Genomic DNA, 17,384 nt, shown 5'->3' on the forward strand with positions numbered 1-17,384 from the left:
AGTACGTAGGACAAAAGTACGTAAGCAAAAGTACGTAGGATTAAAGTACGTATCGCAGAAGTACGTACAGTATAAAGTACCTACGTATGAACAAAAGTACGTCAGGGACAAAAGTACGTATCGCAGAACTACGTACAATATAAAGTACGTATGGACAAAAGTACTTCAAGGACAAAAGTACGTATCGCAGAAGTACGTACAGTATAAAGTACGTATGGACAAAAGTACGTCAGGGACAAAATTTCTGTATTTCTGTATTTGCGCAAATCACCAACAGGCTTGGCCCAATGACAGGTGAAGTCATATAAGTATATCACACACCAAACACACTATAAAAATAATGATCTGTTCCAAGTACAGAAGACTAGAAGTAAAAGTAGTACCTATAGTGTAAAAAAGACTATAAAGGCAGAGTGTAAATGACTACGAAGGCATAACAGATAAATAGTACCTACTATAGAAGTACATACGATATACATAAACATTAAAACACTGTATAAAATACTGAAAGTACTGAATATCTACCTACCTAAAAATAAAGCATTAGTGATGTATGGTGTGCACAAGATGAAAAGCTTAAAACATCACAAGCTAATTTTTACACGACAGGAGGAAGGGTTGACACATACAGCACGCTCTGCCTCTTCAACTGACCAAGTGAATCGAAAAATAAGTCTGCTGTTTCAACAGACCCTAGAAAGTGGTTGACAGTGCGTGGGATGCGCGAGAACAAGCCGGATGATACAGTGTTCACTCGAGCAAACGGCAGAGTAAATAATGCTCTGTTCATGGTTCTGGCTTGTCTGATCGGTACCTGTAACCCAAAACACTGTAATAAAAACGACGAAGAGATGAAACCTTTAAACACTTTGGATAAAAACATGACATCATACTGTGCTCGCCGAGCACCCAAGTGGAGCACACCGTACGATGCCAGTAAATCACAGTAGGCCAGAGAGGCTCCGACATAGCCCGTACGACGCGCAAGCCACATTAAAAACTTATGTTGCACTCTCTCCACACGAACTAGATGGCATTTGGCTGCACCGCCCCATATGATTGAACAGTATTCAAGAATCGATCGGACGTTTGCATTGTAAGCCGCCAGAGCCGCCTGCTTGTCTACCTTGCACCGGGGGGAGGCTGACTGGAAAGTGCGAATGATAAGTCCTAAAGCCCTATTGGCTTTCGAGACAATTGAACCCACATGTTCAGCAAAGTCCAGCTTTTGGTCAAGAATAACTCCTAAATCCCGAATGGATGTGACGTTTTCTAAGGTAATTCCGTTGATTTTGTAGGAAGAGTTAATAAAGTTTCGTTTCAACGTGATTTTGAAAGATTTACATTTTGAAGCATTAAGTACCAGTTTCCAGTCAGCCGCCCATCGTGCTACTGCATCTAAGTCCCTCTGAAGTGCTAGCACATCAGCTGCTGACCTGATCTCGTTGAAAAGTTTGAGGTCGTCAGCAAAAAGCAAACAATTTGTAGATATTGCAGTGGGCAGGTCGTTAATAAAGTACGTATCGCAGAAGTACGTACTGTATAAAGTACGTATGGACAAAAGTACGTCAGGGACAAAAGTTCGTATCGCAGAAGTACGTAGGGTTTAAAGTACGTATGGACAAAAGTACGTCACGGACAAAAGTACGTATAGCTAATGTACGTAGGGTAAAAAGTAGGTACCTACGTATGGACAAAACTACGTCACGGACAAAAGTACGTATCGCAGAAGTGCGTAGGGTATAAAGTACGTATGGACAAAAGTACGTCACGTATAAAAGCCTACGTATAGCAAATGTACGTAGGGTATAAAGTATGCCTTGGGCAAGACGCCCCAGACAATTTATTTTGCTACATAGGTACCTACTTTTGTCTCACATCACCTGGAAAGCCAAATTTGTGCTCAATGTGTTCTTTGGACATTTTACTTTAAATTCCACCCCTCAAATTCATTCACTTATGATCGGACTCCCAGCTAGGAAGTGATTTGTGAAGCAACTGCAAATGGGGCATTTTGCCCCAACCCCAAACGCCCCACGGCCTGAGGCAAGAAGCCCCATACACTAGATTAAAGATTGAACATGGTAGTTGGCTAAATCTTATATGAGAGGTCCGTTAGACCGCTGGAGGTACGGCACTGAAGGTAACACCTTCCATCCTATCAAGTGTTCAGCTATGACACTATTGTATGAGCAGGTTTTTCACCTGCCTCATAAGGCCAAATAATAAATTATTGCAATGCAAATCAGTTAACAATATGCTTCCTTTGCCATACAGTTGCTGAGAAAAATACATATAAATGCATAGAAACTTGTTGTTCGCCAGCTACCGAACATTAGGAAGTGGGTAGTCCGAACAACACATGAGGTAAAACGCCCCATGGGGCTTTTTGCCCCGCGACCTACTGGGGCGTTTTACCCCATCACGTAGTTCGGTCAGCGAACAACGCCTTGCGCTCCAGCAAGACATAATTTAACACGAACCAACCCGGCATCATAAGCGTTAGACAACAGTTGTTCAAAATATATAAAAGTCGTTAACCTGATGTGGACCACAAAAGAACGCGATGATGTATAATCAGACAACCAAACATAAAAATCACTCAACAAACACATTTTTGGCTATATCTCCCTAGAGAGTTATCACAATTTTTTCCAGTCTGCCCATATAATGATCATATATAGTGCACATTTAACAGAAGAGAGGATCTTTCCCCAGAACCCTGCCAGTTCCGAGAAACATCGGTGAGGCGTTTTACCTCGGCGGGGCAACTTGCCCCGGTCTACCCTACGTGTGGACAAAAGTACGTCACGGACAAAAGTACGTATAGCAAATGCACACGTAGGGTATTAAGTACGTACCCCACCCTTGGGTTAACCCGCGCGGGGCTGGGGTCTCCAGCCGAACGCGCGGGGCTGGGGGGGGGGGTAAATTTTACCCCCCCCCCCTGTTATCTCCCGAATTAATGGTCCGATTTGGAAAATTCAAACGCCACTCGAAAGATCTCATCACGAAAAACTAAAAACATGTACTTAATTTAAAGTTTGAGGTCAAGGTCAAGGTCAGGTCAAGGGTACAAATTGCAAGTTCCTACAGTATCGGCCTTGCACCGTAGTTGCCGAAGAATGGAGTCATGGACTGAGACTGATCGCCCAAAACGTGTTCTTAGGCTACCAAGACAATATTCGTTGCATACAATATCATTCAGAGGTCAAGGTCAAGGTCAGGTCAGGTCAGGTCACCAAAAAACAAAATATAGAAAAGGGCATGTGCGACACATGTTTTATGGGTCATTTTACTCATAGAATTCAATAGGCACACTCAATAAGTGATATGGACCACCTCTGGATGAATTTCAGGTCGAGGTCAGGTCAAGGTCAGGTCAAGTGAGGTCAAATTTTGAAGTTGGTTGCTAAGGCCTAAAAAGGTGTCTATCTGATGCAGTTTTTCACGGCGAGTCGAATGGTGCTATTTTTGTTTCCATACGAGGTCTAGAACTTCCAAAAAAGTCATTTTTCAAAATTTGTGTGTGTCGTGACGTCATACAATTTTGAATAACTCCCACATTTTTGAACCGATTCTTGTAAACTTGGTATGTAGGTACACATAGACCACTTCTCTGACATATATTCCGGTACTTCTCATATATTTATTCTCATTCTCATATTCCGGACATATATTTCGTAATTCTACTTTGTCCGGATAGACAAAGTAGAATTACGTATATCCTTTTTTGTTACGTCTTGATTCCTTTAAAAATGAAGATGTTAGCGGCGTTTGAACTTTTGCCGTTTTTGAAGCGAAAATGGCGAACATGACGTCACTAAAACGTCAATTTCTCAAAAAAATTTCCGACGGATTTCGCTCAAATTTTCAGGGAACGTGTCAAATTGATGTAAAAAAAGGTACTGAAAGTTTGGCGGCGCTGCGCGCCGCCGTTTTTGAGATATTGCAAAAATTCGCGAGGGGGGGTAAAATTTACCCCTCAGCCCCGCGCGGGTTAAGTTGATTAATGTGTAATACCTTTTTTATTCTTTATTTAATGAGCATTTCTTACAAGGCATAGCAAAATTTCTCGATGAGTAAATGGGCGAAATAGACAAAGCTATATTATTTGGTAAATGAATTTATCATGAGTTCCCTGTAGCATGGCAACAGAGCAGCAATAAGGAAAAAGTGGCTCAACTTACACTACTATACCCTACTTCTAGCATACGTATTTTATACACTACGTACTTTGGCATACGAACCGTATGTACGGCATCAATCTATTAGAACGATATTGATACTAGGTGCAGATCCAGCCACCCTGCAACCACCTTGGGTTCTAATTATGTTTATCAGTGAAAGGTGCTATTTTGTTTCGTATGCTTCGAGAAGTATGCAATGTGTACTGAAATGGTGCGGCTAGTAGTCTTGTTCTAACCAAGGTGTACGTTATCCATCTATTTAACCCTCGCCCGCACATGCCATTTTCCCATCCTAGAACGCACATGGGGGGGGTGGTTGCCACCCCCCCCGCGCCGTTTCGTTCCTGTTGGAGATAGAGCTTAGCGGTAAAGACCAAAAAGATTCTTTGGGAAGAGACGAATCCAATGATACCCAGTTTTACCTTCTCAGGTCAGTCATTGACCTTCCAGGTCAGGTCAAACTAAAAAATGTTGCTGTTTTAGGTCACCGTTGGATATCAAGCGCGCTGCTTGTCATATACCGATGACGATGCCGTTTTCTGGTGCCAAGCCAGCTAGAACCTCTTTGTCACACTACCCGACCAGGTTTTTGCTGCTGAGGTCATCTCAGGTCAAGTTAGGTCAAGGTCAATAATATGTGTTTGTATGTCTGTGTGTGTCTGTGTGTATACTGATGTGTGCACCGATTGTTTATGTGTCCATATCACATGAAATCATGATCTGAGAAGCTTTTACCAAAAATGTAGTCAAAAAATTTCAAAAAAAGTAAATTCAGCTTGCCTAAAACGCAATTATCTTAGATGACCTAGGTTGACCTTGACCCTGACCTTGACCTCTGTACATCGTCGAACAACATGTTTCATGATAGGTGGGAGGTAGGATTGGCATAAAAGGCCGAAATCAAGGTGTTAAAAGCTCACAAGGCCCATAGCCAACGCAAGATGTTGAGAATTGGCCATTTGGGTCATGACATGACCTGAAAAACAAGGTCATATCTCCGAAACCAAAAACCACAGAAACTTGAAATTTTCAGTGGACATCAAGAAAGGATAGAGGAGCAGCTATACGAAAAATCAGCCTTCTAGCTCTAAAAATGTTGAGTGCAGAGCAGAAAGACTACCTGGGGGGGGGGTGGCAACCACCCCCCCCATGTGCGGGCGAGGGTTAAAATATCGACTTATATTAGAACTATATTGATACTAGGTGTACATCCAGCCACCCTAAAACCACCTTAGGTTCTAAATATTTTTTTCAACAAAAACGACAATAACGCGAATACTATGCTATTGGTCAATCGGCGTTACAGCAAGACGCGCGAGACTCCGCACCTTAAATTGGCATCATCACCGTATTCATTTTCCATCTAGTTCGGCAACAAAACCCAAAAGTTTATATTTGCCCCCAAAACAAACTTTTGCATTTTGTTGCCACCATAGGCGCGGGAGCCGGGGGGGCAGTGGGGGCAGCTTGCCCCCCCCCCCCCAACTCTGGGGCCGTGGGGGCGGTGCCCTCACAGCTTTGAGACGGAATACCACACTTTTTTTTGCAAATATTTTCTTTTTTGTTGAAAAAGCCGAGGGATGAAAAACAAGTGGCCTAAAACCGGTGAGAAAACTAGATTTGGGGGTACCCTAGGTTGATCTCTATTATGGTGTGCCCCCCCAGTCGGAAAGTAGTTCCCGCGCCCCTGGTTGCCACGCAAGGCGTTTACCTTGTTTAGTGATAGACCTAATCGAAGGAGTGGAGCATGGCGCATCTATGTATTTGTAGTGGGCCCGCATGTGTAATAGTTTGGTAGTCGACCACCAGATGTCAGGCAGCGCGGCGCCGGCCGGTGACCGATATGTGTAGGCGCAGGCCACAGGCCACAGGGCATGGTGAGCTCGGTGGGCGTTGGGTGGGCGAGCTCGGCTCACGGTCTCAGTGGCCGGTAGCCGGCAGATCGTGTGCTGCGCTAGGAGGGTGCAGAACAGGCAGGACCAGCGCCAGCGGCCGGCGCACGCACAGGTCAGCCGTCGCCCGTCAGGTAAGTGGCCTTGGCCCTCGGATGTCTAATTTCAGTCATTCTGGTCAGCAGTTCAGCACAAAGTATTTTGGTGCGAAATGGTCCAGGCGGACCGAAGCACCCACTCAACAATCAATCGATCAAGCACAAAGTATCGCTGAGTTAGCTCTAACAACGTGACACTGACCGGGAAAGGGCTCATGCCTGAAACAGACTCTTTCCGCAGTCATGAAATCGCATGCGAGAGCCTATTCAAATACATGGAAGCACGCTCGCATCAATCGCACGCACCTCCCAGATGCGATTGATGCGGGAAGAATTATAATGTATTTGAATAGGCTCTCGCATGCGATTTCCTGAACGCGGAATTCGGAAAGAGTCTGTTTCAGCCTTTAGACCAGGCTTACATAGGTTGGCTTAGACAAGGAGGGACTTACTTGTCAAAGCCCATCCCCGAAGTCAATGACAGCCAAAGACCAAAGTCATATATGTATATTATATATATATATATATATATATATATATATATATATATATATATATATATATATATATATGTTGTCGCCGCCGCCCTCCAATACACAGTTGTCAAATTAGTCCATGTATTCCAACTGGTTTTCTGAAAATGTAGAAAAACACTATCAATTGCGATGAAGATAAACATAAAACCATAAACACATACACAATTTGGACTATGAAACAATGTTACAAGAATACAATAGGCTGGTTGTTTCAAATCGTTTCACTCACGGATTGTTTCGGCTCAGGCTCTTGGGCGACAACTTGCATTTATCGTTTCCTTTTCGTTTCGTTTCTTCAATTTTGCTTCGTATTTTCGTTCGTATTTCGTTCATTCGCTTCGTATTTCGTTCTTTCGAATCAACAGAACAGAAGACAAAGATAACTTAAACAACACAAATCTAACTTAAACTAACATATCTCAGCCTACTTAATATTTTCTTTTTGACTATAAATCGCGAGACAGAACTGGTAACCGAACAAAACGATGGAAGGCATGCGCAAAACGTGCCTAACAACTTGCATCTTGACGAAGAAATTTATTTGCGGATTCGGCACTAACACCCGGCCCATTTGATGTCCTCGGTCATCAAATCATTGTGTCGCCGATCCTTCTGTTATTTTCACCAGCTTGTGGATGGGCCGCCAGAAAGTACTTCCCTGTGATCGTACCTTTACCGACCTGACTCTTCCATCGGAACTTTCCTTCGTGACCTCGATCACACCCAGCGGCCACACACCTCTTGAGACCAAGTTGTCAACAATGAGCACAACGTCTCCTTGCCGTAAGTTGTCGTGGCTCCGCGTGCACCTCCCGGCCCGTTGCTGAAGCAGGGGAAGATATTCGTCCCGCCAGCGTCTCCAGAATTGCTCAGCGAGATACGAAGCCCGTTTCCAGCTCCTTCTGCTGAAACTATCTTGATCGGATGTCTGCGACCAGGGCATGACAACAGCTCTCAACTGTAGCACGTGGTTTGGCGTCAGAGGTAACTGGTCGCGAGGGTCGCTGGTGACCAGGATCAGAGGCCGGTTATTCATAATACTCTCTGCTTCACATAGGAATGTGTAAAGTGTCTCGTCGTTGAACGTTTGCTCTCGCAGTAGAGCGCCCAAAATTTTCCGAACACTACTAATCAGCCGCTCCCACGCTCCACCGAAATGGGAGCTCCCAGGAGGATTCCAATGCCATTCTATGCCGCGATTGATTGCTTCTCTGAAAATTTTGGAGTCTGATTCCATCAGCATATCCACTTCTCTCTTCAGTTCGCGATCCGCACCGACAAAGTTCGTCCCGTTGTCGGATCGCATGATGCGAACATGTGACCCGCGCCGTGCAATAAAGCGCCGCAAGGCACAGATAAATGAATCAGTCGACAGGCTTTCAGCTACCTCGATGTGTACCGCGCGCATGGCTAGACAGGTGAAAAGGACTCCATAACGCTTTGCTTGTGCGCTAGGGTGTGTCACTAATTGCAATGCAAGGTGCTCCATCGATTTTATTGTGCCCCACTCATGTGGAAAGGGCGTGGCATTGTTAATTTCCCGCAAATTTTAACCCCCAGGCGGCGCCGAGCGAGAGAAGTTTACCCTATCTCACAACATAGGCGACCCTAGCGCCCCTGGCGGCTGTTTGCGAAACTAACAGGCCGCTGACTGTATGGGCTTATCCCTGCTCTCTGTAAGCGCGTCTAGGGACAAATAATAGTATGGGCAGATTGCAGAGAGTGCAAGCTAATGACGAATACCTATAATGAATACAATATATTGTCACAGGGGCCCAGGAACATTCTTCAAGTTGGGGTGCAAGCCCAAAATACCTGACATGACGCATATGAAATAGTAGCGTAGTCAGGGGGTCCCAGGAGGCACGTGCCCTCTAGTCTCCCCCCCCCCCCCTATCGCATTCAGAGGACCCCTCGGGTCGGAGGGGCTCTGTGGCACCAGTTTACCGCTCAGGGTCTATGCTGGCCATATTTCGATTCAGAAAGAATAGGTCTCGTAACAGCACCTCGTGAGTCCAAAGAAGCCTCACTAAATTGTCCATGAGGGTTACACGCCGGCTTCTGAAGGCTACTGGCGGCCTCTGAGGGCCCTTTACCGGCCTCTTATGGCCGCTAGCGTGCCTCTGAGAGTCCTTGCCGGCCCAAGAGGGGCCATATCTAGGGCCTTACGCCAACCTGTAATCAGTAATGGCCTCACACCAATGTCTCTGACGGCCCCATTACGACGGCTGTGAGACTGAGGGCCCTCACTGGTGCTTCTGAGAGCCCACCCGGCCATAAAGGGCCCTGCGGCACCAACTGACCTCTGTTGGTCCACGCTGACTATATTTCAACTGAGAAAGACCTCACAGGTCTCGTAAGAGCACCTCATGAACCCCTAAGTAGCCACACTAAGATCTCCGTCAGGGTCTACGCCGGCTTCTGAGGATCCCATAACGGAGACCGTGAGGGCCCTCAGCAGGGCCTCTGAGGGTTCACAACCAGCACCTCTGAGAGCCCCACACCAGTGGTTCTAAGGGCCCATAAGGACACCACTGAGGGTCCCCCAAGCCAGTGCCACACCATTTATGCAACCATATATTGGTGGCTCTGAGGTACCCACACCTGCGCCTGTGAGGGTTCGGCAAAAGCATATCTGACGGCCACCTACCTGCAACTCTGAGGGCCCTACATCGGAGACTGAGGGCCGCACTGGCGTCTCAGAGTACCTTGTCGGTATCTAAGGACCCCACAGGGCTTCTGAAAATGCCGCCGGCCTCTGTGGGCCCCTTGCCGGTCTGAGGTCCCCCTCCCCGGTCGTTGAGGGCCCCCTGCCGACTTTTGAAGGGTTCGCACCAGCAGCTCTAAGGGCCACACACCCACATGTAACGGACCCACACCAGTGTCTCTGAGGGTCCACAACGGCGTCTGTATTCTGTGAGGACCCTCACCGGCGCTTATGAGGGATTCACACTAGCACCTCTGAGGGGCCACACGGGCGTCTGTGAGGACCCCACACCAGTGCCTCTAAAGGCCCCTAATTGGAGGCTCTGAAGGCCCTGCATCGGTGATACTGAGGGTCCTACCAAAGGCACAACACAAGCCATTAGTCTCCTTCTGAGTCCCACACGCCGCCCTCCCACCATAGGCGGCGGAACGGGGAGGGCACCGGGGCACCGTGCCCCCTCTGATTTGGGCATTTTAACATTAGCCCTATGGGCGTTGCATGGAAAGAATGGGACCAAAAGTCGGCAGTGTCCCCCCCCCCCCCCCCCTCCACTTAATTGAAGGTGTTCCGCCGCTACTGCCTCCCACCGGAGCGAGTAAACCTGTATCAATCAACGACTTTACCACCGTTGTACGTCATAATGTTCTCATCACGCCAAATCAAATACCATCCGGAACCAAAATGGTCCAGTATAAAATCTGACCTACCAAAGTTATGATCAAGTTCAGATAAAATCAAAGTGGGATGACAATAGGTGTTCTTAAATCGATGCCGAATCAGCAGAAACCATCCACATGCAAGAGAAAAACCTTGTGCTGATGTTTATATAAAAACAGACATGTAGGTCCATAAAAGGGAGCAGAGATCCTTCATCGTTGCATCAATGTTGAGGGGGCGGCGCCCACTCGGCTCTCAAGTTGGAGGGGGGGGGGGGGTAAGCGCCCCCACTGCTCCCCCCCCCCTGTTCCCCGGGGTCTATGCAGTGAACGACGCTACCAAAAAACAAAAACATGTGACACCTAATAGCAGGCACTATAAACATGCGCTCGTACGTATTCAGTCAGACCACGGGGATCGGGGGTAGTACTATACAATATACATTAACACAGAACTATTTCGTGCTTTAAGATGCATAACATCACATTTTCACCAACATTCTGAGTGCCAGACAAGCCAACAGCAAGGCGTCAGTTCGGTAAAATGCATTTAATGATGATCGTAAGCTCACAAAGCATAGCGAGCGTGTTAGTTCAAAACATTGCCGCTAGGGGCGCTGAGGTCGCTAATGCTGAGAGATAGGCCAAAGTGTCGGCGGTCGGCGCCGCATGGGTGTTAATATTTGGGGGAATATATATTACTGAACGGCTCTGGGAAAGAAAAATGGAAACCGAGGTCTTTAAAAAATTGTAGGCACGAGGCGTAGCCGAGTGCCGGAGATTTTTTGAAGACCGAGGTTTCCATTTTTCTTCCCAGAGCAAGTTCAGTAAGATATTTCCCATACGTCGTTTAATATCTATTCAGAAACTCACAATTTAATTATTGAAATCACCTTTTTTAAGAGTTTTATCAAAAAATCACCAGAACTGTAGGTCATCAACCCGTGCCGGAAAACAGTGCAGGAAAGATCACGTGCAAATGTTTCCCGCACGGCTAGGATAATGCTAAAGGGATATCTCGGCGTATGGGAAATAAAAGATGTCACACGGTTTCTACGTGTCTGGGGCACGATAAAATCAGTGGAGCACCATGTTTTGCGAAAAAAGTGCCCAAAATGACACACCCTATTGTGCGCGTCCTCTCCTGGTGTAAAATGGTCCAAAGAGGTCCACTCCGGTGCTCTGCCATGGATGCTCTGCTTGTCGAACTCTGTCTGAAGGGAGGTCGGCCAATGGCCATCTTTTGTATCTCCACAGGCCGCATACGTCTCCGGCAGCTGATGCATTGTAGGAGACATCTCCTGACTGCCGCGTTGGCCCTGATGACCCAGAATTTCCTCCGCAACTCGGCGAGTACGTGCTGTCTTCCCTCGTGTCCAACCTTCTCATGAATGTCCTGTATGAGAAGCTCCGTTACTCTTCCCTCGCTCGGCAGGATCAAGGGATGTCTGCCGTCATACTCCAGATCGGTGGCGTGCTGTAAACGGCCTCCCACCCTCAGCAGACCGGCATCGTATTTGGGATCCAAGGAGACGATGCTGCTGGACAACCGTACTTCCTGACCCGATTGAAGCCTTTTCATCTCTTCCGCGTACGACGCGGTCTGCACCTGCTGTACAATGACTCGTTCAGCTGAATTCAGTTCGCTTAAGTTCAACTCGAGCATTGAAGCGGAACTGTCCCTGTTCAACAGTTTCGAAATGACACGTCGTATCCAAGCAACACCCCGTTTCAAGCGTTCCCATGACGAATAATACGCTGCTAGCGTCAGAACCGGACTTTGTTTCTGGTCACATGCACTTGCTGAAATGGAATGTCCCTTGCTTGACCTCAAGCTCGTTTAGATTTTCTTGCAGTTCTGGCAGCCGGGGCCATTGCTCTTGCTGTTGCAATAAAAAATGGGGTCCATGTCTCCACATGTTTTGTTCCATCAGGGTGGTAACTGGTAACATTGCATCCGCGTGACAGCAAGTCGGCAGGATTTTCTTCCGACGGGACCCATTTCCACTGGTCAACCGTGGAGCCATCCCTAATAACTGCCAATCGATTTGCCACAAACACGTGGTACCGTGCCGTCTCATTTTGTATATAGTTGAGAACCGTGGTACTATCGGTCCAAAAATAAATACGTGGTCGAACATGGAACTGGAAAGCTCGTTCGATTTCCAAATTGACCTTGACGGCGAGTGTTGCCGCGGATAGTTCCAGTCTTGGAACACTCAGGGGCTTGATAGGAGCCAGGTGGGATTTGCTGAGCAGCAAACAGCAGGATATCCCGCCATCCAGGCCTTCTGCTCTCAGGTAGGTAACTGTTCCGTACGCTCTTTCACTAGCATCTGAAAAATGGTGGAGTTCCAATACCTTGGCTTTCGCTAGACCACCCGGACAAAGGCATCTCGGGACACCATACCGGTCGATAATTGTCAGGTCCGTTAGCCACCGTTTCCACTCCTTGCAGTGTCCAACGGGCACGTCTTGGTCCCATTCTAAGCACAGGCGAGTGAGGTCTTGCAACAGCATGCGAGCTTGCATGACAAATGGGGCAGCGAGGCCTAGAGGATCAAAAAATGCGGCCGTAGCTGACAGAATCCCCCTCCGTGTGACTGGCTTTTTGATAAATTTGTCCATCTCCACGCTGTAGCCAAATTTATCTGACTGAACGTTCCAACTAACACCCAGGGCTCTATCCATAGGGAGGGTGTCGGATACCAAATTCAGATTTTGAACCTTGGGCGATCGGTCGTTGTCCGGAATCGAACCCATGACCAATGAGCTGTTACTTATGAATTTTGTGAGATTGAAGCCTCCTTGTGAACATAGCAGCTTGAGGTTGGATGCCAAGTTTATGGCATCTTCTTCTGTCCTTGTCGATACGAGACAGTCGTCCACATAAAAATTATCCATGACTGTCCGAGGCACTTCCGCTTCATACGACGATCCGTGTTCTAAAGCCGTACGGCGCAGGGCAAAATTTGCACAGCTAGGTGAGGACGTTGCACCGAACACGTGAACGGTCATTCGGTATTCTCTCGGATCCACCGTTATGTCCCCATTAGGCCACCATAGGAAACGCAAGAAATCGCGTTGAACTTTCGGAACCTTCACTTGCAAAAACATTCCCTCAATGTCTGCCATCAATGCGATGGGCTCTTGGCGGAAACGTAGGAGAATATCTGACAAAGAATTTGCAAAATCAGGGCCCTGTAGCAGTTCTTGGTTCAAGCTAGTGCCCTTAAACTGACAGGCACAGTCAAAGACTACACGAATTTTATCCTTCTTCAGTGCATTCTCAACTCCATGATGAGGCAGGTACCAAATGCAACCCTTCTTTTGGCCCACATTTTCTGGCACAACTTCAGCGTACCCCCTTTCTAACAGTTTCTCCATCTGCCGTGTATATTCTGCCGCGAATGCTGACTGGCTTTGGAACTTTCGTTTCAGCTGATCAAGGCGCTTATAAGCCGTCACCTTATTGTTGGGTAGGTCAGGCTCGACATGACGGAAAGGTAAGGCTATTTCGTACTGGCCATCGCGGCTTACACACGATGATTCAACAATGGAACACCATCTTACATCTTCTGCGGACGGACCCACCTTGTATTCGGCTCGGTTACCGTAGCCGTCTTCATTAAATGTAGCGTGTATTTGGTTCACTTTGAAGCGACTCGCCGAGGCCCTCTCTGCACCTCCCAAAACCCAACCATATCTGGTCCTTACGGCGAATGGGCCGCCGTCCTGACCGGGAATGACTTCAATCGGCTCCATAGCCGCTGACACGTTAATTCCGAGAAGAAGGCCTACTTCACCCTCGACTCTTTCCTCGATATGCACTCCTCCGTCCAATAGATATTGCCACTTGCTTGTATCGACTGATGTTGGTGCATCGTCGCTAGACACGGGGATTCTGTTCAGAACAAACAATGGAGGCAGTTCTAATCTGTGATTGTACTCCAAGTCTTCTATCACGACATGAGAAACGATGCATGTATCCAGTTGCTGATCAGTACTTATGGTAGACAGAGTGACGGACGCGCGTTCGAGCGGAGGAGCACGCAGTTTTTCAAGTAACCGTTTTGACACAAACGAGTGGGTGCTCCCCGAGTCCAGGAATGCGGAGGTAAGGGTTGTGACACCAAACAAGCTAACATGCACAGGTACAACCTGTAACTTCGCTCCGCCCCCGGATGCCAGGTGTCCAGAAGTAATGGTAGGCGTTAAATGCTCCTTTCGATTAAAATGAAGAGCAGTGGGATGTAACCCTTGGCATTTGCTACATGTTTTTCTTTCTTGACAGTGTTTTGCGATATATGATCTGCGCGCAAGCAGCCGAAGCATAGCCTATTGGAATAGATGAAGTCAAGTTTGTCGTCTCTTTTCTTCTGGTCGAACTGGGAACATTCCGCGACATCGTGATTTTGCTTACACAGAAGGCATTCCATATTTTGAGGACCATAGGCGTAGGAACAGGGGGGGCCGGGGGGGCCATGGCCCCCCCACTTTTTAGCCATTTTTTAAAGTAAAATCTTTATTTTTTATTTAAATACAAAACTAAGAGCAGGAAATGATTCAGCAAGGTGAGATGAGCACAAAACTGCAAAGAATTTCTTCATAGGGGTATTGGGGCTCCCACAAAGTGGCATTGAAGTTTCGCTGGCCCCCCCACTTTTCGTGAGGTTCCTACGCCCATGTTGAGGACTTACGTTACCAGCCAAAAGCTTCCCTTTTGTGTTAAATCCCGTTTCTGATCTTCTCTCTCTATACATCGGTTTTGTCTCTGACTGCATTGTTAGATGTCTTCCATAGGACGGGTTAGACGCAATTCGAGCCTCTCTTTCAATAAACTGGACGAAATCTTTGAATTCAGCGCTTCTAAGTTCGGATTGTTCAATGTCATCGACCTTTACTCTCCATTTATCCCTCATGAGCTGCGGCACCTTCTCCAATAGCGATCGAATTGTTTTCACATCGACAGAGCCCACCCCATGAGGTAGACTTCCCAGTGCGTTCATAGTTCCCCTCAGCTGAATCGCAAACGTCTCCAAGCCTTCTACGTCATCTGCCTTCACACTGGAGTATCTCAACAAATTTTCTACAAGTCCGGCTGCTACTTGAACTGGACAGTGGACTCCCATATCGACGGTCCAGCAAACTCATGGCTTCCGCAAAGCCTCGCTCAGGTGGCAGATGCAAGCATGTGGCTACGATTTCTCGTGGTCTTCCAACAGTATATTGATGCAAGTAATGTAATTTCTCCTCCTCATGACTGACTCTTGACACTATATTACTGTGAAAAGCGCGCATGAAGCATTTGTATTTGCCTACTTCTCCATCAAAAGTTGACATTTCTAAATTCGGTAGATGAAACCGCTTCGCAAGATCGAAGAATGGTGTGCATTCGGAGCTCGTAGGGTGCACAACTGTCATATTTGGCCCACGTTCCTTGACCTGGTTAGCATCGAATTGTGGGTTCCCAGTGACAGACTCTGCGGAATTTTCGCTGTGGTTATATCCAATCCCCATTTCTTCTGTTTTCCAAACCGCTTCCCTTGCCATAACTTCTCCAATTTTCGCCTCCAGTTCCAGGGTTTCCTGTCTGGCTCGAATTTCATTCGCCTCCCGATCGAGTTCCTGTTTCTTTCTAAAAAAACGCAGCTCTAGCTTGGAGACCGGCGAGTTTTACTCTTTCCGAGACAATAGAAGAGGCGGCTGCCGAAACACAAGACTCATTATCAAATTCAGAACTCGCCGCGTCTGGAATTTGAGCATGATCGGTACTAGGATTGTGAATCGGTGGTGCTGGTATCTTTGTTTCTGCAGTCGGGAGTGTCCTAGTTTCTCGTACCTCTACGGGATCGTAACCTTGAACCTTTACCGGAGGAGTTTCATCATTGAGACATGCCTCCAATCTTTGTATCAGAACTGCCTTAGTTCCCTGAGTATCTTGACCCATCTTGTCGAGCGCAATCCCCAACTGTCCTAACGTCCATTTGTTGAGTTTTCCCGACGTATTAGCAGAGGAAGGCAGGTGCAGAAAAGACGAAACGACAGCGAATTTAAATTAATTGAAATAATAACAGCGATATCATTGAAACGGGACCGTACCTTGCGTTCAGCTTCTCGTCGTCCGCTTACTTCATGATTTCGGTCGAGTAACAATCCAAAACTGTTGTCGCCGCCGCCCTCCAATACACAGTTGTCAAATTAGTCCATGTATTCCAACTGGTTTTCTGAAAATGTTGAAAAACACTATCAATTGCGATGAAGATAAACATAAAACCATAAACACATACACAATTTGGACTATGAAACAATGTTACAAGAATACAATAGGCTGGTTGTTTCAAATCGTTTCACTCACGGATTGTTTCGGCTCAGGCTCTTGGGCGACAACTTGCATTTATCGTTTCCTTTTCGTTTCGTTTCTTCAATTTTGCTTCGTATTTTCGTTCGTATTTCGTTCGTTCGCTTCGTATTTCGTTCTTTCGAATCAACAGAACAGAAGACAAAGATAACTTAAACAACACAAATCTAACTTAAACTAACATATCTCAGCCTACTTAATATTTTCTTTTTGACTATGAATCGCGAGACAGAACTGGTAAACGAACAAAACGATGGAAGGCATGTGCAAAACGTGCCTAACAACTTGCATCTTGACGAAGAAATTTATTTGCGGATTCGGCACTAACAATATATATATATATATATATATATATATATATATATATATATATATATATATATATATATATATATATATATATATATATATATATATATATGACAGTTAGTATGCGAAATCCGCTAGTTTGCAACGCAACTAGTTTCGTTGCAAACTACCTGACCGGCCAGGTAGTTTGCAACGTAGTTAGTAACGTTGCAAACTATCTGTACTTTGTATAATGTATTTGTATTTGTTTGTATTTACATTTAAGAGCGATCCACATACAAAGTGCGTGGCGATTTAGTTTCGCATACTAACTGTAACATATACCTATATCATAGGCGGCGGAACGGGGGTGGCACCGGGGCATCGTGCCCCCTTGATTTTGGCATTTTAACCCTCGCCCGTAAACGGTGTTTTGCCACCTTCGCCCATGCAGGGGGGGGGGGCGACCCCCCCCCCCTGGCGTTTGAAAACGGAGCGTCGTAGAGCTTAGCGGAAAAAACCAACGGATTGCTCTCAATGAGATCTCGCGATTGGTGGTATATTTTTTGGTCCTAGGTCAACATTTGACCTACTTATGACCGGTCAAAGGTCAACTTTTCGGAAAAATCTATTTGTTTCAGATTTCCGCGCCGATT

The 17,384-nt window shown here is 46.6% G+C and overlaps 1 protein-coding gene and 1 long non-coding RNA gene across 2 annotated transcripts in view; one reads left to right on the forward strand and one right to left on the reverse strand.

Annotated features, from left to right (window-relative positions):
* Positions 1–687: 687 nt before the first annotated feature.
* On the reverse strand, positions 688–16,723 carry LOC122392112. Its single transcript, XR_006258459.1, has 3 exons — positions 16,438–16,723; positions 16,182–16,306; positions 688–814 (listed from the first exon to the last, which is right to left on the reverse strand). It is a non-coding gene; the product is annotated as an uncharacterized LOC122392112 (long non-coding RNA).
* The window catches only part of LOC122392111 (metal cation symporter ZIP14-like), a 61,853-nt gene continuing 50,517 nt past the window's right edge, over positions 6,049–17,384 (forward strand). The window contains exon 1 of the mRNA XM_043386656.1: positions 6,049–6,216. The gene's annotated coding sequence lies outside the window, so the exon portion shown is untranslated. The remainder of the gene's footprint in view (positions 6,217–17,384) is intronic.

This window comes from Amphibalanus amphitrite, unplaced genomic scaffold, assembly GCF_019059575.1.
Source record: "Amphibalanus amphitrite isolate SeventyFive unplaced genomic scaffold, NRLGWU_Aamphi_draft 000469F_arrow, whole genome shotgun sequence".
Lineage (NCBI taxonomy): Eukaryota > Metazoa > Arthropoda > Thecostraca > Balanomorpha > Balanidae > Amphibalanus > Amphibalanus amphitrite.